A 25,660-nucleotide genomic window follows, 5' to 3' on the forward strand; every position below is an offset into this window, starting at 1 on the left:
GGAGCAACAACTTCAGTGTAACCCCCCCCCCATCCCAGGCCTCCAACCTCCAAGGGGATAGAGCCCTAGGGGGCCATGTCCTTTCTCTCGCCCCTGCATGCACTGAACTAAGTTTCTGAGGAGGGGGAGCGAGAGATGGAGGTGGGTGACACATTGGGATTGTGGTGAGGAGCAGGGGGAAGGAGATGACACATTGCACTGGGGATGGGGTGGGGGAGGGAAGTTTATCCCCTCCTCTCTGGTTTTCTTCAGAATGATTATTTCCAGGCCTTTTGCTGTTGGTTTGATTTTGTTCCCTGTGATGCTGAGAGGGAAGTTTTATTATTATCTTTGAAACGATGCTGCTATGATTATTGAGAATTTGTAGTAAAGCTGCTACTGCAGTTTTTTTTCCTCTTTAATTTGCTTTTGTGGCCAGAGCAGTACTGGGAAAATTCCGTTTCTGCAAGTTGTGATTCAGAAGTATCTCCTGCCCCCCTCGTTCTGGGTCTGCCCTTCTTGCACAGGCACAAAGCTCAGTGGAAGGACACCTCTGGGATTTCACACTCCTACTTTGGCACATATTTGCGATGATTAGAGACTTGTACCTTTTCTCTTCCATTTCTCTCTCTCTCTCTGTGTAGGAGTGGGGCTGTGTGTGGGACTCTGCCATTTGGTCTAGTCCCGTTGTGCACACTCCTCTCACCACTTCTTTTTCTGTTTGCTTCTTTATTATTCAGAGCTTCACTGTTGATAGGATTTCTTTCTCTCTGACCACATTTTTAGCGTGGTGGGTGCTTGCAGGACTGCACTGTTAGGTTTTAGATGAATTTATATTGGATCCGCACATGGAGTCCTTCATTCAACTTCTATTCACTTGAGTGTCACAGAATGAGTATGCACTAGTTAGGGTACAAATGTGCTTGAACAGAGTAATTTCCAAGTTCCTAATTCTTTTAATGGGGCATGGTTGCTAGTGGAGTGGCGGATTTTTGTTTTCCTTGGTTTATAAATGTCATCACAGTTCAGTCACATGCTAGAATATTCTTTGTTTAGGTATCAAAGTAGAGTATCTATTCAATATATCCCCATTTTTTTTTATTTAAAGTGATGGTGCTCCCCTGCAAGTTTTATACATTTATAATTGTAGATGTGAGGTTCTTTTACTTGATGCTTGTTTAGGCCCAAGCACTGAACTTGAGATGAACTATTGTTCATTTTTAAAAAATCTCAGTAGTGACTGGGTTTAAAAATATCCTATTGGGGACAGTAATTGTCATATTGTGTATTGTTGTGTACAGTAGGTCTGAGTGAGGGAAAAATCTGAAATGGGCAACTTGTGCCCTGGAATCTTAACATTTTAATAATTAGAGAGTGACATTGCTACATTTGCACATTGGTTAGTTGGATGTGTGCAAAAATTTTCTCAGCCTAAGTTCATTCTAATAAAGAATGAATTTATCATCACATTAAACATATATTACTGTTTCAGAAGGAAAACTAAAGGGCAGCTACCCCAAATGCTTGTATTAATGGAGCACTTTTATTAATATCTTAGAATTTTAAGTATCTAATGTGCTTTCTGCTATTTAAAATGTTGGTTTGCTTTTTGCCTTCTACTCAGCTTGGACAATGAAAACAAGTGGTTAGTTTCACTTTTGATTATAGTCAGTTTCATATTTGAGATTTCTTCATTCTGTAACCCAGAGCTCGTGCTGTTTGGATTTGCTATATTGTAGGGGAATGTTTAAATATCAAAAGAAACTTATTTGTCATTATTACAATTTTTCTTCAATTAATTTTAGTTTTTATAGAAGGTTAATAAAAACTTAGATTGTTAAGTTTTGTGCCTTAACCTACTTACCAGTGTTCCTGTAAAGATATAATGCAAAACACAAACAACGCCCCCTCTCCATCAAATCTACAAACTTTTGAAAGGTCTGTTTTAGGTAAAATACGTGAATAGTCCAACATTAATATACTACTGTATATTTAAAATTGTATTTGATTAGCATTTAAGAGCAAGGTCTCCAACCAACCAACCAAAAACTTCACCCACAGCACAACTAGGCTTTTATAAATCCATACTAGTTAAAGTAGTTATTCACCCACATTTTAGTAGAAACATCACTTTTTTTTTGTAAATCTGGGAAACGCTTTGATTTCTGAATGAAATTATTAGTTTTCCTGAAGTAAAGTATTTTGTAGTTTAGTAAATATTGTGATAAACATTTATTTTTCCATGGAATTGTTTTTTCACTTTAAACTTTTGTCTTAGTGAGATGAAAAAATTAGATTCTCGTGTGTATGCTTATATCTTTTAGGAGTTTGAGTAACTGACAGTAGGGATGTTAAGCAATCCTCTTACGTGATTGGAAAGTTAAAGGTATCCTCACCTTTTGTCACCCTGGAGGTTCTCTTTTTGCACAAGCAAATCTTTATAAGGTTTATCCAGCAGGAGGTGCTTGTGCTGCAAATGCCCATCAGCACCTGGAAGTCTGCATCATACCTGCAACATATTTGAGCTCTATTGATCTGGGCAATGAAGGATATGATTTTACTCCCAAATTTGGGTTATTGAGTTTCATTTAAGAAGTAGCAAGCTTGGTGTACTGATACATAATTAAAGGGAGCCTCTCAAGGTACTTTTCATAATTCAAAAAGTATTTTTACTATTGTCTATGAATAATTAGCCATTGGAAGGTTAATATTTGAAGTCTTTCCTTCTGGTTTTGTTTTTTCCCTGTGCATGTAGGGTTATTTATGCATCTTGAACTGGGCTACTCTTGCCAGTTTGTTTTTGTAAGAGTGCAGAAGTCTGCTGCGTTGCTGGCATTGACTTTCTTCCCTTTTGGAAATGAAAATATAAAAAGGATTTTATTTTTAAAATGTTTAGAGAGGAGTTGTAGGAAGTCATGGGTTTTACAGTTGTGGCTTTTTAATATTTGTATGTTCAGTTTGGCCATCCAACTTTGACAGTACCTCAAAGTTTTAATGTAGAATTTTTAAAGTGTATACCCCCGCCCCTTAATGTTGAACTTGCATTTCTATTCATAGTACAGGGCCTGAGTGTTTCTTATTCTCTCTGTATTCCTATTTTGGGGGTGATATACTGAGAAGTTTTGAAAATGCAAATAGAAATTGTAAACTTTTTGCATATTATTGAACTGATTGGATATGTACAAAATGGATCAGTTTCTTGTTTTAAAAATATAAAGTTTGTTTTAATTGGGCCCTTGGAGGTTTTGTTGTTTTGTATATTGTAGGAAAGTTCTAATAGTGAAGATATGTCATAATTGTAATTGTTCATGCAGTTTGTTTTATAGGGAAGTAACTGTCCTTTAAATATGAAGAAATTGGAGCTATTTAACTGTTCCAGAGTATTCTGTATGCTTTGTGCTCTGGGAAACTTTACTTGAATGAAATGAATTAATATCATTGGAATTTGTTTACTACTGGTATTTCTGGTTAAATCTAACATAAATTTTAAAATTTACAGGGACTTTGTGGGGTTTCTTATTTAGTATGTTTTGGACACTGCATATTAGATAAACTGCCCTGGTGCTTTGTTATTCTGTGCATCTTCATGTATATGTCTATAATTAGATAGCTTTTTAAACTGTCTACAGACTATGGAGGAAAGCTTCTTTACAGAATTTAAGAGGTGGACATCATCTTTAACTGTTTCCACCAAGACTTAAGTATCAAGGGAAACAGAGCATAATGCTGTAAAGATATATAATTTTTGAGCTCTCACAGAGTCCAACTACTGGGGCTAGAAAGAGGGGGAGGGATAGCTTAGTGGTTTGAGCATTAGTCTGCTAAACCCAGGGTTGTGAGTTCAGTCCTTGGGGGGGCCATTTAGGGATCTGGGGCAAAAAATCTGTCTGGGGATTGGTCCTGCTTTGAGCAGGGACTTAGACTAGATGACCTCCTGTGGTCCCTTCCAACCTTGTTTTGAAATTTTTCTGTGCTAGGCATGAGGGAGGGAACTGTGGGTTTTACTACACAAACCGTTACTTGTACAAATAGTCCCACTGAAATGGGGAATATCTAGTCTCTTGTATAGGTGTGGAGTCACCCAAGAAGAGGGAGCTGGTGCAGTTCCACTGTGCAGAGGGCCGTTCTGTGGGCCTGACTGTGCAGGAGGAGAGGCCCTGATATAGGAGGGAAAATGCAAGAAGATCCATCATTATATGCATTTTGTCTTCCCCTACCCCCACATGGGGCAGTGTAAGAATCTACTGAGGCTAGTTCTGCCACCTAAGGTCTGGAGGGAAGATTCCTGCCCCTGTGCAGGTTCTGAATGCCCCACCAAGTTACTTGTGCCAGAAACCTAGGCTCAAGGTTTTTGCTGATACGTTCTACTTACACAAAAGTTTGTGGGATCAAACCATATATTGAGAAGGCGGAACAAATATGGTACAAGTTTTTGTGTGTATTGACTGCAACAGGCAAGACATTTGTGTCCTGTCTTGTTAATACTTGTTAATAGAAGGTGGACTTTAAGATAGTTTTTGTACATGTCATGCATGTAATAGGTGGTGAAAAGATTAATATGTCAAGTTTGGTCTGGGGTCGAGGAGGGGTTTGGCTTGTGTCAGTTATGAAGGTGCAGATTGTGCCTGTAGAAATTGGGCTTAATTTTGGATGGAGGGTATTAGGAGTACTTTTACATTTCTTTATTTTCCAATCTTTTTATTTTGTCATGTTATAAGGATTCCACCAATTTAAAAGTCTCTTCTATATGATTCTTGTTACATACTATTGTTACTTGTAACAGATTATTATAACTATTTTATTCTTTGTACATTTGACAACACTTTGTGTATTTAGTTTCACTTTTTGTCTCTGTGAGTTTTTGACCCAGCAGCAATGGAGAGAAAAATATCTTAAAATACTGAATATGTTAGTACTACAACAATAATTGGCAAGGAGACTTGGGACGTGAGAGCTGAATCAACTACTTAATTTATTTATTTTTAAAATTGACTACAGTTTGAGTTGAATTTATCTCAACTCTAGAATTTCACAGCCTTCAAATTGTTTTAAAACTATATAAAGCTCTTTTAGGTCTCTTTATATTCCCCCTTAAATTGTTATACTTAAAGCTTTAACAAGATTTTTAGTCTTGAAATTTCTGCAAGTTTTTAAATAAAGTTTTTATTAAAAATGGTTCTATGACACATGGTTCATTATAAGCTTCAAAAGCAAAGATGTATTGGTCTCTGTATTTGTTAATATTAATGCAAACCAGCACAGGGTCCCTTGCAGAGTTTATAATGTCTACAGAAGTCACTAAGTAATCTCTGCCTAGAAGCTCCACACCCTGATGTCTTGAGTATTCCAGACCCTCTCTGCATTCAGACTATCTCTCTCTCTTTCTCTTCCCTTTTTTTTTTTTCATCTGCTATTGCAAACACCCACTTTTTAGTCAGAGGTAATATGTGGAGGCTGTGTTTCTCAAACTGGATCATGTAACTTAAAAATTAACTCTCTCTCTCAAGCATCTTACGTAGATGCTTTCTTAAAAAAAAATCATATATGTCAGGAGCGTATTTCTGTTTGTGAGTTTATTATAGGCATACGTTTTATTTTAAATTATTATTTCTTAAAATAGCATTTTTTTCCCGAATAATTTTACATTTCCACTCTACTGTGCTTTAGGGATAAAAGGCCACCTTACCAAATTCATTCACTATAAAAATGGCATTGAGTATGCCTTAAATGAAGGACAGGGTGAGTGAGGTAATATCTTTTATTGGACCAACTTCTTTTAGTGAGAAAGAGCTCTTCTTAAGTTGTTCTCCTTATCATGTAACTAGGAATGTGCTCTGAAAACTTTAGCTGGTGTTGCATATTTTTTCATGAGGGACTATCAAATGCCTGAATGGTTAAAATAGAGTGAGGAAGAGGATAGGGTCTAACAGGTTGGAGACTAGGGCTATGATGAGCTAATCTATATTTGGACTCTATAGGGCTGTGAAAGAGAACTCAAACACAAGAGCCAAAAGATGGGTTTTGTCTTATTATTTTGGCTGCATACAGAATACAAACTCTCTGCTGTTCCTTCTTCCCTTCAAGTCCTGAAAGGCATTGATTCCTCCCCCACTTCCCGCTGGGGATACAAGTATTGTTAACCATGTGCAGCTCTAAAGTAGTATAAATGCAAGCAAAATAGTAGTTGATTTCTTTAGTCAATTAATTATCAGAGCTTTAAAATTTTAATGAAAACTTCTAAGTAATAACTAATATTTTCTAATAAACTGGCTGATAGTAACCATGGCAACAGCTGTCTTTGGCCTTATGGACAGTATTATTGCTGGATTAATGAAGCCTTTAGTTGCTTTTGTAGCCTGTCGCCTGTGTGGGGAAGTTCAGTAGAATGTCTTTCAGGTGACTTCAGCAGCATTGCAAGTCCGTTTGTTGCAGTGTGCCGTTGCCTGTCTCTCTCATGTTCCAGAATTTCTTGGCCCTTTTTCTGCTGCATGTTTGTGGAGGTGCTGATGATGCCTGACTGCCTGGAAATGTAGGAACTGTGCTATGCCTCTTAGTACAGACTGTACTTGCATTTTTCACTGGTTTTGCAGGGAATATATATATCTTAATTCAGAGCTCAAAATAATGACTTCTGGGTTTGGAACACAGTATGATTTTCCTTCTATGATGAATCCTTCTTAGAACAGGCTGGTAGGGGGAGCTGCCTTTCCCTCTATTGAACTAGAATACAGTGTATGTTTTCAGAGGCCTATACTGAAATACAGCCATTTAATTTTCAGCTAAGCTCAACTCCCTTTCTAGAGAAAGGGCAAGCTGCTGTTTCAGTGCATTTTGGTGATTTGAGAAAGAGTAATATATTTCCAAATAATAAGTAGTAGGCAAGGGAAATACTCCTATCACAAAAATACTTTTCCCAGTGAAAATCACAGGTGTTGTTATTGAATGTAACAGTCCTGATAAAAATCTGAGTTGTTTAAAAAAATAATGTATGCAAGCCAAAGCCTTTTCTATAGATTTTAATCTAGACAATTGCTGCTTTTTTTTAGTTATTGGTGAGTTTAGTGGTGATGATGTTGAAATGTGTTCATCTTAAATTTTATTAATATAATGAATAATGATGATTTTGGTATAATGTACATCGGGATCTCTGTGTGATATGTATATATGATATTGTAAAATGAGATGGTCAAAATATGGCCCCTGGAGATGTGTATTATAGCCTACATCTGGCCTCATCTTAACTAAGAATAGGGCTTATCATGGAGGCTACAGGTCTCAGTATACAGAGCTTTATTTTTATTTTAACAGTCTGCTAGATAAAGATGAACCATTGCATGCTGGGATCTGTAGTTTTCAGGAGCCAAACTTTCATATTCATGATAATGGCTTGTGAACACAGCTATACTTTATGTAAACTAGATATGGTCCTCAGACTCCCAGCAAGCTGCTTAAGTGGCCCTTAGTTGAGCAGTTTGGAAATCCTTGGTGTTCCTATTATGCAGTAGAAATATTCTTTATTTACAGGTTCCTTGTAACCTCCAGTTGAGTAGTTTGTTTAGAGAACAGTAGTTGTTGGAAGACTTTTTTCTGCATGCAGAAGAATTATATAATTAAGTGCACTAATATACTACTTGATTTGTGATTGTAAAGGATACTAATTGTGAAAAACTATCAAGAATCACATGTTTCAGAGTAATTCTAATGTAATGGATGTGTAACATTTGGCACCAAAAGTCTTTACTCATCTGCTATCAATATTATTTCCTCCTTCTAAATTAAAGCATTGTAGCTGTGTGGCTTGTACTGCTATAGTTTAAGGTGAATTGAAAGGCTTTTTGCCTGCCAAGATATGACTTCAGTGTTCTGTGTTTATTGAGGTCCAGTGATACCATAACTAACCTCTAAAACAGAGCAGAAAAGTGCTTTCCTTTCACTGCTTTAGGGGTTAGTGATGTCATTAGCTGTTACCAGGGAAACACAGAACCCTGAATTCAGGTTTTTGGCAGGTAAGACAAGGATTAAATTATGTTCAGATATTTTGATTTCAAGTGTCTTTGAGCATTGCTCTTCATTCCTAACATAGGGAGAGTTCCCATTGAAATCAGTGGAAGTCTTGCCTGAGTAAGGACTGCAGAATCCATTAATTAATTTTAACTCTTACAAATATATTGGGCCAATTTAATCTCTTGCATACCTTGATAGGCTTCAGTGGAGTTAAACTAGAGATGAATTTGGTTCAGTTTGTTAATGAATGATATAAATTTGTTCCTTGTCCAAGGTCTTGCTCACCAAATTTGAGACAGAAATTAATTGGTGTCTAAATTTTTGCTTTAAGTAAACAAACTGTTTTAACTCTTTAGTTGTACAAGTATTTAGAGAGAATACCTTTTTGTTATATAATTTGTTCTTAGTGGTTTATTTTAAAAGTCAAAGCAGTTGTGAAGTTATGCAAGAGGAAAAAATCTGAAATCAGTGGTTGAAGAAATAAGTTAAAATATTTAAGGCCCCTGTCATGGTTCCTTCCCCACTCTGAACTTTAGGGTACAGATGTGGGGACCTGCGTGAGAACCTTTAAGCTTAATTACCAGCTTAGATCTGGTTTTGCTGCCACCACCCAAATTATTTAAGAGTTATTTGGGAAACTCTGTGTACCTCTATCTCCCTCCCAAGTACTATAACCTTTCCCTGGGTAGCCTTGAGAGACTCCTCCACCAGTTCTCTGGTGAACACCTGTCCAAACCCTTGGATCTTAAAACAAGGAAAAATCAATCAGGTTCTTAAAAAGAAGGGTTTTAATTAAAGACGGAAAGGTAAAAATCATCTCTGTAAAATCAAGATGGAAAATAACGTTACAGGGTAATCAGATTCAGAGAGCCCAGAGGAACCCCCTCTAGCCTTAGTTTCAAAGTTACAGCAAATAGATGTAAAATCCTCTCAGCAAAAAGGAACACTTACAAGTTGAGAAAACAAAGATAAACCTAATGCGCCTTGCCTGGCTGTTACTTACAAGTTTAAAATATGAGAGACTGGTTCAGAAGATTGGAGAGCGTGGATTGATGTCTAGTCCCTCTTAGTCCCAAGAGCGAACAACCCCCAAAACAAAGAGCACACAAATACAAGCCTTCCCTTCACCAAGATTTGAAAGTATCCTTTACAGGTAAAAGGATTTTGGTGTCTCTGGCCAGGAGGGATTTTATAGTATTATATACAGGAGGGCTGTTACCCTTCCCTTCATAGTTATGACAGCCCCAATCCTCCGAAACCTTATATATGTACTTAAACATGTGAGTAGTCCTATTGAAATCAGTAAGAAAACTCGTATACTTAAACTTCAGCATGTGCACGTTTTTGCTGGATGAGGGCCTTAGGTGTTTAATCTTGGAAAGTGGCTTCTGGGCATATGCAGTAATTAGTTTGAATACAGGTCCTTATGGTAAAAATGTTTTCTCTGATTCACTGATCAAATCTAGTTGTCCGTATGCTCTCCTTATACATGTGTGAAATGTTGGAGCTCTGCTATGAAGATCTGAGAGGGAATTTTATCTGGAGTACACATTATTTGAATATATATTTGCATAACAGCTATCAAAATAGTAACTGTCTCTTCTACTCATTATATGCATTTCAAAATATTTTAAATATTTAGATGGTAATTAGCTCCTTTTGAGGCATGAAGTTTTTTTCAGAGCTGGTGTATTGTGTATATTAAGCATTTTATTTCTGGTGGTTATCTTTAAAACTCATCTACAAAAAAGGAAATAGATATAGAAACTTATTTAAATAATGCCTTGTATGTAGACATAATGAGTTGCAACTAGTTAGTCATAGCTTTCTCTAAATACGTTCTATATCCACACACAACATAGTTAATACACTGTTAGTAACTATGTCAGCTAACCATGCGTCACCCTTGCCAGAAGCATGCTCTGTAATGACCTGGTTACAGGAAGATGACCATTATTGTGCTGTAAAGGTGAAACCCCTAATTGTTCCTATGTATCTGGGTAGGCTGGACCTCTTTCCTAGCTCTTTGTATGGTAGGACATCTCAGAGGGCATTGCCAAACATATTACTGGCGTTGCTCTATGTGCGTGTCTTCCAAAGACTCTAGCCCTGCTTAGGTAGTATGTGATAGTTGCCCTATTTACCCAGAATGCACTGATAAATATACTGTTAGAGAGTGCGATAAATGTGGATGTACAGATGTACATGATATATAGTTGTATTGTGAAAAAAGCTGGTCTGTAAGTCTATCCTGTCTTGTAACAGGGTTGGATAAATGTGTCATGACTTGGAGTGAAATCCTGGCCCCACTGAAGTCAATGCCATTGACTTCAGTGGGGTCAGGTTTTCACGCTGTTCACAAAAACATAATTGGACCTAGAGCATAAGGGTAAGAGTGAAACTTCACTAGACAGTGTGGTCTAATGGATGGATCACTGGGCTGGGACTCAGGAGGCCTGGGTTCTGTTCCTGTCTCTGCCATTGGCCTGTTGGGTGGCCTTAGTTAAGTCACTTAATCTCACTGTGTTTGTTTTCCCCATCTGTAAAACTAGGATAATGATACTAACCTTGTTTGGAAAGCACTTTGAGATCTACTGACAAAAAGCACTGTATAAGAACTAGATGATATTAAAGAGTTTTTTGCTTTAATTGACCAAAGAAGTAGCAAGAAATTAATCGCTGTTGTGACTAAGCTATAGCATTGATTATAGTCTCTAACCTCTCTTGCTGGTACAACAGAATGGTTTAAATACAAATACTCAACCTTAACTTTGAATAAGTGGTCAATTTTTAACAGGAGTGTAAACATATCTCTCTGTAACTTTAAAAAAAAGGAACCTGGAGGGCTCAAGGGACTGGTAGTGAGATATGAAGCTTTAAACTGGCTTGAATCCAGTTTAAGTTCATAATAAACAAAATTTCTTACAATTTCACAACTGTGGCCTGGCCTACACTACGCATTTAAACCAATTTTAGCAGCATTAAACTGGTTTAACGCTGCACCCGTCCACACAGTGAGGCCCTCTATATCGATATAAAGGGCTCTTTAAACTGGTTTCTGTACTCCTCTCCGATGAGAGGAGTAGCGCTGAAATCGGTATTACCGTATCGGATTAGGGTTAGTGTGGCCGCAAATTGACGATATTGGCCTCCGGGCGGTATCCCACAGTGCACCATTGTGACCACTCTGGACAGCAATCTGAACTTGGATGCAGTGACCAGATAGACAGACAGGAAAAGCCCTGCAAACTGTTGAATTTCATTTCCTGTTTGCCCAGCATGGAGCTCTGATCAGCAAAGGTGGCGATGCAGTCCCAAATCCAAAAAGAGCTCCGGCATGGACCATGCGGGAGATACTGGATCTGACTGCTGTATGGGGAGACAAATCTATTCTATCAGAGCTCCGTTACAGAAGACGAAATGCCAAAGCATTTGAAAAACATCTCCAGGCTATGATACAGAGTCCACAGCACAGTGCTGCGTGAGAAGTGTAACGGAAAGCCAAAGAATCAAATGGGCGTTCATGGAGGCAGGGAGCAGGTACTGAGGACTCCAGCTATCCAGCAGTCTCTGAAAAGTATTTGCATTCTTGGCTGAGCTACCAATGCCTGTAGGGTCAAACACATTGTCCGGGGTGGTTCAGGATATAGCTCGTTAATTTACTCCCCTTCCCCCCCCCCATGAAAGAAAAGGGGGAAAAAATCATTTCTTGACTTTTTTCAATGTCACCCTATGTCTACTGCATGCTGCTGGTAGACGCGATGCTGCGGCAGTGAACAGCAGTCTCCTCTCCTCTCCCCTCCCTCCCCTCCCTGGTGGCAGACGGTACAATATGACTGCTATCCATCATCATCTTCAGCCCATGAGTGCTCCTGGCTGGCCTCAGGTGAAGTTGGCCGGGGGCGCCTGGGTAAAAATAAGGATGGCTCCTGGTCATTCCCAGTAGATGGTACAGAATGGCTGGTAACTGTCTTCATCATAGCAACTGGGGGCTGAGGTCCATCAACCCCCTCCCTTTCATGTGTAAAGAAAAGATTCTGTACTGCCTGGACTATCATAGCAGCGGGATACTGGGCTCCTCTCCCCGCCACCGTTTAATGTCCTGCCTGGACTATTATAGCAGCTGGAGGCTTCCTCCCCCTCATTTTATCTCACTAACAAGTCAGTGTTTCTTATTCCTGCATTCTTTATTACTTCATCCCACAAATGGGGGGACACTGCAACGGTAGCCCAGGAGGGTTGAGGGAGCAGGGAAGCAACGGGTGGGGTTGTTGCAGGGGCACCCCTAAAATGGCATGTAGCTCATTATTTCTGCGGGATCTGACACGGAGCGGCTGTGCTCTCTGGTACACTGGTTCTGTAGTTCACTTGCACCATATTCTAGGCAAGACTGACTCTCTCTTTTTAGATACCATAAAGGAGAGATTAACTCAGGGAGTCATTCCCATTTTTGTCTTTGCGCCCCCGGCCAACATCAGCCAGAAGCACCCATGACAGCAGCAGACGGTACAGAATGACTGATAACCGTCATCTCATCACCAATTTACAATGGCATGGCAGACGGTACAGAACAACTGATAACCATCTCTGCTTTCTTGCAAAGGCAAACGAATGCTGCTGTGTAGTGCTGCAGTACCGCGTCTGTTAGCAACATCCAGTAGACATATGGTGACAGTAAAAAAAAAAAAAAAAAAAAAAAAGCTGAACGGGCTCCATGGTTGCCGTGCTATGGCGTCTCCCAGGGCAATCCAGGGAAAAAGGGCGCAAAATGATTGTCTGCCGTTGCTTTCACGGAGGAAGGAATGACTGACGACATTTACCTAGAATCATGCGTGACACTGTTTTTGCACTATCATGCATTGGAGTCTCAATCCAGAATTCCAATGGGTGGGGGAGACTGCGGGGACTGTGGGATAGCTACGGGATAGCTACCCACAGTGCAACGCTCCAGAAATTGATGCTAGCCTCGGACCATGTACACACACCACCGAATTAATGTGCTTAGTGTGGCCGCATGCGCATGACTTTATGCAATCTGTTTTACAAAACCGGTTTATGTAAAATCGGAATAATCCCGTAGTGTAGACATACTCTGTGTGGTCTCTGTGAATTGAGATGGTGATACCAATCCTGTTCCTATAGATGTCTACTTTTCTCTTACAAATTCACCATCATATTTGGTATTAATTGGCCCTCTTGTTGGCATTCTCTTCAGAGACACCAAAAATGAAAGGATCTGGCAAACAGAACTCCCCCCTTATCACATAGAGAGGATGTCTCCAGTTTAAGGCTGAAATGAGTTGGAATAATGAACTACTTCTGTCCATTCAGTACTTGTCCTTTGGGTCACTAGAGGTTGAGTCCTGAAGTGAATTCTATGTAGATGGAAATTTGTATCCCACGGAGCCCTATTGACTTCCCTTGAGTAGAGTCCTAGAGCAGGGGAACTCATTGCAGGATCAGAGCTTAAGGTTTCACTTTTAAGGGCTGCTGATTGCCATGTTTTACCAGATTGCTTCAAACTCAAATTAAACAAAACTACTTCCCCTGCTTCAAATATTTCTCATTGTTTATATAACAATTTTGCCATAGCTTGAAATTTGAGAAGTTTTTGCTGTGTTGTTACGGAGGCTGTTCATGGATGCCTGATTGTTGATGTAGAAATTTTATAGAAAAAGACCATTGGATCAGTTGCTTTAAAAAAAAAATGTAAGTACTGTAATTATTATAGTGAAATACAGTTGTTTTAGCCAATCAAATCATAAACATGTTGGACAGTTACTTTAAATGTTAAATTGAAGGTGGTTCCTGTTTAGGGGTTAATAACAGTATCTTCTTGGCCTCAAGAGTTGATTAGCTCATGATAAGACTATTACTGTGTTAATAAGAAGTTGTTATACTGACATTTTAAATTAAATATTGAAATTGTAAATGAAGAGAAAAAACTGTTTAAACACAAACTAAAGTTGCTGTCAAACTGCTGAAAGGAAAATTTTTTAAATTAAGAAAAGACCCTTTTGGACCTTTCTTTTCACAGCTTCTTAACTCCTGTAATTTCCCTTCTTCCTTCCTTTTTTTTTTTTTTGGTAATCCTTTACCTATTCTCCTCACTGCAGGTCATCAGGGTTTTTGTCCCAAAAATAAATGTTCTATTTTGTTTACAGTAAGCCAAATATACCCCTGGCATAATTAGTGACTTCAGCTTGCTACATAAGGGGTAACTTTGTCTCATTGTTTTTAAGAATTGAGGTTCATGCGGTCCCTTGCGTGAGCAAAGGGATGAAAATCTGTCAGATCTCTGCTTATGGCCATAGAAGATGTTGTTGGATAGATAGCACTTCATTGTCTGTCTTCACCCAGGCCCGGCAGAAGTTAGTCCTCAGGGATCCATCTCTGTGGCTATGGAAGGGATAGACCAAAGGTCAGGAGAGGTTAGGGATGGAAGATGGATGTTCTCCATACACTTTGCTGTCTTTCCCTCACCTCTCTAACAAGGTTAAGTATTCCATTAAAAAAAAATTAACACTCACAGTACCATTATTTACTTTTGTGTTTACTTCCTTTGCACTGTTGCCCCTTCCTGTCTCGTTGGGCTTCTAGGAACAGTGGACAGTAAGAACTATGTCACTTTTTAGGGGACTAAAACTTATTATATTGTGGGAAGGGAGCTTGCCCTTGCTTTCTTTGTGGGACCTTTTCACAGCAGTTTCCAGTCCCCTATGTGACTTTTTCCCTGCTGTGTAATGATCAGTCTGAATTGTGAGGGGTTGGTATTCTTCCAGTATAAACAATGTCAGAGAGAAGTCTTGAACTGTAGGCAGTGAAAGATGCAAAGAAAGAGGTGAAAGAAGGGAATGAAATATTTCAATGGTTTGTAGTGAGGTTTTTTTTGTTTATAAACATCATTTTTAAATGGACCAATTCCACTTCTAAACTTTTTCCTAGTTTTTTCTTTTTTCGTGTAAAATTTTTGTGGAATTTTTCTGCTTTCTGCGACTTTGTTGGTAGTACAGAACTTTAACATTTGAGTGCATCAGTCAATCTATACAACGAGATTATAATAGCCATTCAGAACAGAGAGGTGTGCATGATAATTTTATTGGTAAATGACCATACAGTGACTGTTCAAATAAATTATCTATAATAATCAGAGAGCAGGGAATTGCAGAACTGGAAAGTGGCATTTTGGACACTTTTGCTATATGAATAACAAACACTAAAAATGTCCATATCTACCTCAGTTGCACAGCAGTCTTGCACCCTGGCTGTGAATTCCATTTAATTTCACTGTACACAAACTAAAATTGTACACTTAAACAATTTCTTATAATCTGATTGGAATAAGTGTTCCCATTACATATTTTATAATGTTTGCAAATCTCACTGCTCATATTGGCTAATAATGGCCATCAGAAAAAAAATTTGCATTAGTAACTGTACATTACAGTAGAACCTCCATTATGAACAGCTTGGGAATGGAGGTTGTTTGTAGCTCTGAAATGTTTGTAACTCTGAACAAAACATTATGGTTGTTCTTCAAGAAGTTTTACAACTGAACATTGACTTAATACAGCTTTGAAACTTTAGTATGCAGAAGAAAAATGCTGCTTTTAACCATCTTAATTTAAACGAGGCAAGCACCAAAATAGTTTCCTTACTTTCTCAATTTTTAAAAAACTTTCCCTTTATTTTTTAGTAGTTTACATTTAACACAATATTACACAGTATTTGCTTATTTATTTATTTTATTTTCTGGTCTCTGCTGCCTGATTACATACTTCTGGTTCCAAATGAGATGTGTAGTTGGCCTATCAGTTTTTAACCCTGGTGTTCGTAACTCTGAGATTCGTTCTACTCTATTTAAATCCCTCCTGCTGGCTAGTTGCTACTCTCAGAACTCCGTCTGTATGTCCACAATAAATGTGGCCACCCCAGCTTTTTATGCCTTCTCCATCTAATCCCAGATACTACATTAAAAGGATGAATTACTTGTATAGAGGGAGGAGAGAGCTAAACCTTCCTTAAAGTCCTTCCAGGGAGGAATAGTAGTAGGGAGATAGAGGGTAGAGGGACGGCCCAAATTGAGATGGGTAAGTATGCTTGTGGGTATATGGAGTCTGGTAATTTTGAGAGCAATAACTAGTCAGAGCGTAGGGATGGGAGGGAGAGGACAGAGAGCACAGTACAGTATAATAAAAATTTAGTATGTTCCTTGTTGGCTAATAACACATCCAGAGTTGCTCATAATATTATATATATTCAAAAGACTTTACAAAGTTTGGGTTAGACTGACAGCTGATGTAAATACGCTTAGCTCCGTTCAGATCAATTGAGTTAGTCTGATTTTCATCACTTGAGAATATGGCCCATTATTTTATTCTGTGAGGGAAGTAGACAGCTAAATATTATCTCATGTTATAGATTAGGGGGCTGAGAGAGAGGGAAAATGACTTGCTCAAGATCAGAGTAAATCAATTGCAGACCTGGAACTAGAACACAGGCCTCCTTGATTTTTTGCTTAATTCAGTAGAATTCTGCCTCCTATAGTTTTTGATAGCCTTGAATATGGTTACCTTCTGAACAGGAACTTCCCAAATTATGTAGTTACTGAGCATTACTGTACAAACAAACTCTGCCCCACAGAAGTTTATAGTCTTATAAGACACAGAATGTACAGTTCAGACATACAAATATATTGAGTGGTTGTTCATTCTTGAAGTCCTGCAGATTTGTTTTTCTTTAACTTGTATTTGGTGAGTTATCACTAGAATGACAGGGTGAAATGTGCTTTCAAGCAGGGATTTGAATGCGGAAAGGAGGTTGTTTGGGGCACAAAGAAATGAGGAAATGAGTACTAAATGTAGGATGTGCACCAAAGAACCATGTAATATTCAGGTTACATAGATCATAGGGAAGCAGTAGCCCCATTATAGTTAAAGATTAATAAACATTCAGATTAGGACATGTAAAAATTAAGGTTGCATGCACAACCTTAACTGCTCTCTTGTATGTGTGCATTATGATACAATCTTTCATTGCATCATCAGGTACTGTTTCTTATATAAGGATAATGGTAACGTAGCTGCACTTGGACAACCAGCACAGCCTTCCTTTGGTTCAGTTCAGAGAATGGTGCAGTTATATATAAAGCTAATTTAATTTCGCGATCAGATGTGCTGTGTCAGCCAGTCTTTCCTATTTATTCTGTGTTTTATCTATTAGGTTGTTTGAAGCATAGTTTACTAGATACTTTTCACAGTATTCAGTTACAGGAGTACCTATCTGTGTGTACACACAAGGGGGCAGGGGTTTTTTAATTTTATTTTTTATTGTTTTAGGGGACAAAATTAAGGTTAAGGATTTTTGCTTTCTAACTTCTGAATAAAGCTTGACATAATGAGCACTGAATGAGGCAGTGTGTAATAAGTGGCCTACTGTGTTTGATACTTAGTAAAGTTAGCTTTATTCTCTGCCATATAAAAAAGGTACATTGAGAACTTTGTAAAGTGAAGCATTCAGAAGTCAAGAAATGGAAAGCTGTAAATCCATGTACAATCTTAACACTTCTCCCTGTGAGGATGCATTATGATCTTTAATTACATGATCATATGCTGTTCTCATTTTGTTCGTTGTGCTGGTTGGACGATGTGCAGTAATTGAATTGGGATAAATGTATTCTTAAATAACTTGTTAGAGCAAAAGTTGAGATGAAAGATACAGAGTCAGCTAAAAATGAAAAACATATTTTTGCACATTACATTATAATGTGTATCTATATATCTCTGGATATTAGTCATCGGCCAGGACCCCTGGTACTCGGCATAGTACAAACACAGAACAAAAAGATGGCCTCTTCCCTAAAGACATTAGATTGATAAGGAAACAGTAGACACAATATATTGATTTCCATCACAGAATAATATAACACTTTAATTATGACCTTGATATCAGCAAATACTCAGTTGGTGTGTACAGGTTAAAATGTGTGGTGTGTTATGTGATTATGGGGCTAGCATAAGATTGTAAATAAGGTTTTGTATTGTATTGTGAGAGGAAATTAGTTTGATGTATGTAGTGTTTATTTATCGGTTGGAGGCAGAAGAAAGTTCCCTGTGATGTGAGTCTGCTACTCTAAGTGGAAATAGTTTGCATGAGCATTAGAGTATGGTGAAGATTGTCCCATAATTTTATACCTTTTTAGGGTTTATGTTAGGGAGTAGGGCAGGGTGATGTTACACTTGAAGTTTAATTCCTTTTAAACTGAGTTTTAAGTGTACAGAATATAATACATAAAAATGAGTTACATAGTGCTTAGTAGGTCCATCTGAGACAGGCAACTGCCGTATTATATATGTGCCCACATGGGATGATTTAGACACATACATAGTATGCCTATGGTACAGGGTGTCAGTTTGTGGTTTTGTCACTTTATCTGGCAATTACTTGGCATTAGGGCTGTTGATTAATTGCAGTTAACTTACAAGATTAACTCAAAAAAATTAATTGCGATTAATTGCACTGTTAAAGAATAGAATACAAATTGAAATTTATTAAATATTTTTGGATGTTTTTCTTCATTTTCAAATATATCTATTTCAATTACAGTGCAGAATACAAAGTATACAGTGCTCACTTTTTATATTTTTATTACAAATATTTGCACTGCAAGAATGATAAAAAAAAATTATTTTTCAATTCACCGCATACAAATACTGTAGTGCAATCTCTTTATCATAAAAGTGCAACTTACAAATGTAGTGGTTTATTTTTTACATAACTGCACTCAATCAAAACAATGTAAAACTTTAGAGCCTATAAGTCAACTCAGTCCTACTTCTTGTTCAGCCAATCACTAAGAGAAACAAGTTGGTTTACATTTATGGGAGCTAATGCTGCCAACTTCTTGTTTACAATGTCACCTGAAAGTGAGAACAGCCGTTCACATAGTGCTGTTGTAGCTGGCATTGCAATATGACATGCCATATGCACTAAAGATTCATATGCTTCTTCATGTTTCGGCCATTGTTCCAGAGGACATGTTTCCATGCTGATGATGCTGGGTTTTTTTTTAGCAATAATTAAATCAGTGACTGAACTCCTTGGGGGAGAATTCTATGTCTCCTGTTCCGTTTAACCTGCATTCTGCCATATATTTCATGTTATAGCAGTCTCAAATGATAACTCAGCACAGATTTGTTTTAAGAACACTTTCACTGCAAATTTGATAATGCAGAGAAGATACCAATGTGAAATTTCTAAAGATAGCTACAGCACTCGACCCAAAATTTAAGAATCTGAAGCGTCTTCCAAAATTTGAGAAGGATCAGGCGTGGAGCATGCTTTTTAGACATCTTAAAAGAGCAACACTCTGATGTGGAAACTACGGAACCCAAACCATCAAAAAAAAGAAAATCACCTTTCCGCTGGTGGCATCTGACTCGGATGATGAAAATGAACATGTGTTGGTCCACACTGTTTTGGACTGTTAGTGAGCAGAACACGTCATCAGCATGGACGCGTGTCCTCTGGAATGATGGTTGAAGCATGAAGGGACATGAATCTTTAGCGCATCTGGCCTGTAAATATCTTGCAATGCTGGCTACAACAGTGCCATGCGAACGCCTGTTCTCACTTTCAGGTGACATTGTAAACAAGAAGTAGGCAGCATTATCTTCTGCAAAAGTAAATAAATGTGTCTGAGCGATTGGCTGAACAAGGACTTGTAGGCTCTAAAGTTTTACGTTGTTTTATTTTTGAATGCAGATTTTTATTGTACATAATTCTACATTTGTAAGTTCAGCGTTCATGATAAAGAGGATTGCACTACATTACATATAGTAGGTGAATTGAAAAATACTTGTTTTTTACAGTGCAAATATTTATAATAAATACAAAATGAGCACTGTACACTTTGTATTCTGTTATAATTGAAATCATTATATTTGAAAATATAGAAAACATCCAAAAATGTTTAAATAAATGGTGTTCTATTATTAACAGTGTGATTAATTGCAATTATTTTTTTAATCACTTGACAGCTCTACTTGGCATACAAATTTTTGAGAAGATTTTCTCTTATAGTGGGCATGATACAATTTTATAGAACAATGAATGGTACGAAAAGGTAAATCAGGTACACTTATTTTATCCTCCTTAGTGGTACAAGAACAAAGACACGGCCATTGAAATTGAAAGGCAACAAATTTAAAGTTTGTATAAAATTTTCTTTTACTATCAGTAATTTGTGAAACTCCCTGCTACAATATTATTGAGGCAAGGAACTTAATAAGATTTAAGCAAGGTTTAGATAACCTGAATAACAAGAATATCCTCAGTTATACAGGATAAACATTTTAAGGGATATAAACCCATATGCTTCATGACATAAGGCAACCAGTGCCTTGGGCTGGAAGAAATTTTAACTGTGGGCATGTTTGTGAATAATTTTTTTTGTGGGGGAAAGCTTGTGCTTTTTGAAGAATTTTATGTTGACCACTGTCAGACAGGAGAGATTGGATCAGATGGACCAATTAGTTAAATCCTTTGTGGTGGTTTCATTGTTCCTGGAGTTGTAATACAATAGAACCTCAGAGTTGCAAACACGTAGGGAATGGAAAAGCAGCAGGGAGTCCTGTGGCACCTTAGGCCACGTCCAGACTACCCGCCGTATCGGCGGGTTAAAATCGATTGCTCGGGGATCGATATATCGGGTCTAATCTAGACGCGATATATAGATCCCTGAGCGCGCTTATATCGATTCCGGAACTCCATCAACCCCAACGGAGTTCCGGAATCGACACGGAGAGCTGCAAACATTGATCCCGCGCGGTGTGGACGGGTGAGTAATCCGATCTTAGATATTCGACTTCAGCTACTTTATTCACGTAGCTGAAGTTGCGTATCTAAGATCGATTTCCCCCCCCTAGTGTGGACCAGCCCTTATAGACTAACAGACATATTGGGGCATGAGCTTTCGTGGGTGAATACCCACTTCATCGCTATGGTTGTTCTTTCAGAAGTTTTACAACTGAACTTGATTTAATACAGATTTGAAACTTTATATGCAGAAGAAGAATGCTGCTTTTGGCCATCTTAATTTAAATGAAACAAGCCCAGAAACAGTTTCCTTTCCTGTCAAATCTTTTTTGTTTTAAATGTTCCCTTTATTTTTTTAGTAGTTTACATTTAACACAGTCCTGTACTTTATTTGCCTTTTTTGTGTCTTTGCTGCTGCCTGATCGCGTACTTCCAGTTCCAAATGATTGGTAAGTTTTTAACTCTGGTGTTAAATACTCTGCGATTCTACTGTAGTTCTGTTGAAATTGTTACATTTGCAGCAGTTTCTTCACAGAGTTGGAGAATACCAACTGCAATGCATTAGTGATACAGTGTGTTATACAGATATGAATATATGTCAGGGGTGGCCAAACTTATTGACCATTTGAGCTGCATACGACAGTCTTCAGAATTTCAAGAGCTGGGATGCACCTGCTGGGGCTCGGACCTTCAGCCTGGGGGGTGGCTTCAGGGCCTCAGTCCTGTGGGAGGCGCCTGCCCAGGCTCCGGGCTTCAGCCCCACTCCTACTGAAGCCCTGAGCCCCATCAGGTGCATCCTGTGGGGATGAAGTCCTGAGACACGTCTCCCCCCTGGGCAGAAGCCCCTAGACTCACCACCCCACTGCAGGGCAGAAGCCTTGAGCTCCCCCCACCTGTCTGGTAGATGGAGAATGGGAGGAGGGCATGCGGGGGGGGGCTCCGTGAGCTGCACTTTAACTGTAAAAGAGATGAGTGCAGCTCTTGAGCCATAGTTTGGCCATTCCTGGTATATGTTCTCAATATATTGTAAAATGGCTGACGCCTGAGTTGCGTTGCAGTTATGGTTTTGTATGTGTTGCTTACATCTACACAGCTTCATGTTAGCATTTTTCCTGAATGACTTTTTCAAGAGCTGGGAACTTTAACAAATAGTATAAATTCAGTCTGTATTACTGTAATCCCTCCAGTATTGTGTTTCTTCTTCTTGTGACATCTGTATATTCCCACTTATAGGATTGATGGTTCCTGGGATTGAGCTGTGGAATATTCTTGATAAGTGTCTATTGGGGGTCTTCTCTCGTCCTCCCTTTGTGGAGGATTCAGAGGGTCTAAAAGGGGCCTAAGCTGCCCTTCATTTCCTTCTTAACAGCCAAAGGTGCAGCAAGCTTATACTGCATGCAGTACCTTTGATGCTTACTTTGTTGATCTTTCCTTTTCTTCTGCCCTTTCAGGGCTGTTTAGTTTTAGTTTTTAAGTTTAATTTAAAAGAACAAATCAAAAATGGTATTTGTTGGGTACAAGCATTTTCTGGATGTGCATAGGGCAGAAGGACTACCTCATATCCTCTTATTGATGAGGGAAGCTCCTCAGGTCCAGTGGACTAAGTCTGGCAATGTGTAAGTCCAGCATCATCTATGGAGATCTGCTAGTCCAAGTGTCTCTGTGCTGTGCTTAAGCATTGATTAGGTCCCCGGTCTTAACCAGTTGACTGAGACCAATGCTGAAGTTCTGGTATAGTTCAGATGTTACTGAGGTCCCTGGGTCCCTTCAGGATGACCTCATTTGGTGTCAAGGTCCTGATGCTGTTGATTGTAGTGAGCTAGAAATGGTTTGTCCGCTGGAAGTGGCACTAAGATCCTTGGATCTAGCCAGGTTGTCAGAGTCCAGTGCCTAGGGTATAATACCATGGACTCTATAACACTTCATCAAGTGGTTCTTGCCTATTTAGTGTCTACACAGCATTCTGGGTCATCTTCATCTGGCACAATAGAGTCTGGTAATCAGTGCACAGTGTAAGTGTCACTCAGACCTCTGATTCTACCAGTGAATTTGGAAAACCACTAGTTGAAGTGATTCTGTACCCAGCTCATGACAGTAGGATCCTTGGATCCATCTTGTTCTTCTTCGAGTGATTGCTCACATCCATTCCAGTTAGGTGTGCGCGCTGCGCGTGCACGTTCGTCGGAAACTTTTTACCCTAGCAACTCCAGTGGGCCGGCAGGTCGCCCCCTGGAGTGGCGCCGCCATGGCGTTCGATATATACCCCTGCCGGCCCACCCGCTCCTCAGTTCCTTCTTACCGCCGTGTCGGTCGTTGGAACTGTGGAGCGTGGCATAGCTGTCCTCCACGTCCCTAGCTCTCCTTGTTAACTCTTGTTATTGTTATAGTTGTTAGTTAGATCGTTAAGTGTAGTTAGTAAGTAATTAGGTGTAAATAGTGTTGTAGATAGTTGTTTGCCGGGGGCTGTAGCCCTTTCCGGCACCCGGCACCGGGCTCATGCCTGGTTCGCCGGGCTTCAAGCAGTGTGCGGCCTGTAGGAAGCCTATGCCTACCAGCGACCCCCACGACGCGTGCCTGAAGTGCCTGGGGGAATCGCACAGATCGGACAAGTGCCGCATCTGCAAGGCTTTCAAGCCCAGGACAAAAAAGGAGAGAGACCAAAGACTCAGGACTCTCCTTATGGAGGCGGCACTTGACCCGGCGGCTTCGCAGGCCGTGATCTCGGCGCCGGCACCGGATCGCACCGGCACCGGGAAGACTCGCTGGCACCGACCTTCTCCGGCACCGGGTGCAGAGCCGAGACAGTCAGCGTCTGCTACTCCAGCCAGGCAGACCCGACTGGAGCGCCCGGCCTCGACATTGGCCGCGGCGCCGCCAGCATCGTCGACTCCGGGCCCGGCGGGTCCGTCGAGTCCGGTGCCGCCAAGCTCCCCCATAAGATCTGGGGTTGAGCTATTGGTCCCATCCACGCCGGAGACCTTCACCTTGGCACGGGACCTTATTGCCTTAACGGAGCCTACTCAGCTGCCACCTCCGGTGCGGGTCGCATCTAGAGTCAAGCCCATGATGTCGGCACCGTCTCGGGACTCGCGCTCGCGATCCCGGTCCCGACGCCACGGCAGATCAAGATCTCACCGCCGCTTGCAGTCCCGGCACCGCTCCCCTCGGCGGTACCGGTCGCACTCGCGGCACCGATCGACCTCCAGACGGTCGCGGTCGGACTCCAGCCGCCGATACCGGCACCGTGACTCCAGGAGCCAGTCCCGCCATCACTCACCGCACCGGTCGACCTCCCGGCACCGAGCTGGTGGCAGGTCCCGGTCGACCTCCCGGCACCGCGTCGGTGGCAGGTCTCGGTCCCGATCCCGGCACCGAAGCGGCGGCCGGTACCGGTCCAGATCCCGGCACCGAGACAGAACCTGGTTCTGGTCCCGATCCCGGCACTGCTATGACTCCCAGTACCGATCCCCGGCACCGAGAAGATCTTCGCTGCCGACTCGCGCAGACCCTTACCAGCCAGGGTCGGCCCCGCCGTGGCCTTCTAGGCAGCCGTCGGTATCTTCGCAGACAGACAGCGGGTATGCGCTAGGCACCGACCGGCAGGCGGCGCTCTTCCAAGACCCGCCGCAACAGGACCAAGGCCCGCAGCAGTGGGGGTTTTGGACCCCATGGGCATACCATCAAGCCCAGGGCCCCCAACAGCTTCCTGCTAGGCCTGCGACAGCGGAGCACAGGGTGCCGGAAGCCTCGTTGTCTCACCCCCCTCCCTCCCCGGATGGAGAGGAAGGGTCCAAGCAGCAAGACTCTACTCTGGCTCCTGAGACAGAGGCGAGGGCCGAGGGGGACCCCCCATTGGACACTTTCTTGCCGGGGGTCTCCTCATCCTCCTCCCCTGATGAAGCGGTGGCTGGCACCTCCTCCAGTAGCCCCCCCCCCCCCCCGCTGGATCTCAGGGCGCACCAAGACCTCCTTAGGCGAGTAGCTCAGAATCTGAGCCTACAAGCCGAGGAGGTCTCGGAGATCGAGGATCCGATTGTCACCATCCTCTCGTCGGATGCTCCCACCAGGGTCACCCTACCCTTCATTAGGACGATCCAGGCCAACGCCAACACAATCTGGCAGTCGCCGGCCTCCATCCCCCCTACGGCGAGGGGTGTCGAGAGGAAGTACATGGCCCCCTCCAAAGGCTACGAGTACCTCCATGTCCACCCGACACCGTGTTTCCTGGTGGTGCAGTCGGTGAATGACAGGGAGCGTCCTGGACAGGAAGCTCCAGCCCCAAATCCAGGGAGGCCAGGTGTATGGACCTCCTTGGACGCAAAGTCTACTCGGCTAGGGCCCTGCAGCTCAGGGTTTCGAACCAACAAGCCCTGCTCAGTAGGTACGCGTTTAACTTGTGGGTGGCAGCGGACAAATTTAAAGAGCTGCTGCCGCAAGACGCCCGCCAGGAATTTGCGGCCATCCTAGACGAGGGCATGAAGGTTGCACGAACATCGTTGCAAGCTTCTTTGGACGCTGCAGACTCGGCTGCCCGCACCCTCTCCTCGGGGGTAACGATGCGCCGTATCTCCTGGCTGCAGGTCTCTGGCGTTCCACTGGAGCTCCAACATACCATCCAGGACGTCCCGTTCGAAGGCCAGGGCCTGTTTTCGGAAAAGACAGACCCGAGACTTAAGAGTCTCAAGGACAATCGGGTCATTATGCGCTCCCTAGGGATGCATACGCCGGGAACGCAACGCAGACCCTTCCGGCCACAGCAGCAACAGCACCGCAGGCCATATCCCCAGTTCCGCCAACGGCAGGACCTCAATAGGCGCCGTGGCAGGAATGGAAGGCGTAGGCATTCGAGGAACCAAGGGGG

General features: G+C 41.1%; 1 protein-coding gene across 5 annotated transcripts in view; it reads left to right on the top strand.

Moving 5' to 3' along the window:
* Positions 1-25,660, top strand: part of PHF21A (PHD finger protein 21A) — a 304,777-nt gene that overhangs the window by 416 nt on the left and 278,701 nt on the right. The window lies entirely within an intron of this gene.

The sequence above is a fragment of the Gopherus evgoodei genome, chromosome 4 (genome assembly GCF_007399415.2).
Source record: "Gopherus evgoodei ecotype Sinaloan lineage chromosome 4, rGopEvg1_v1.p, whole genome shotgun sequence".
NCBI lineage: Eukaryota > Metazoa > Chordata > Testudines > Testudinidae > Gopherus > Gopherus evgoodei.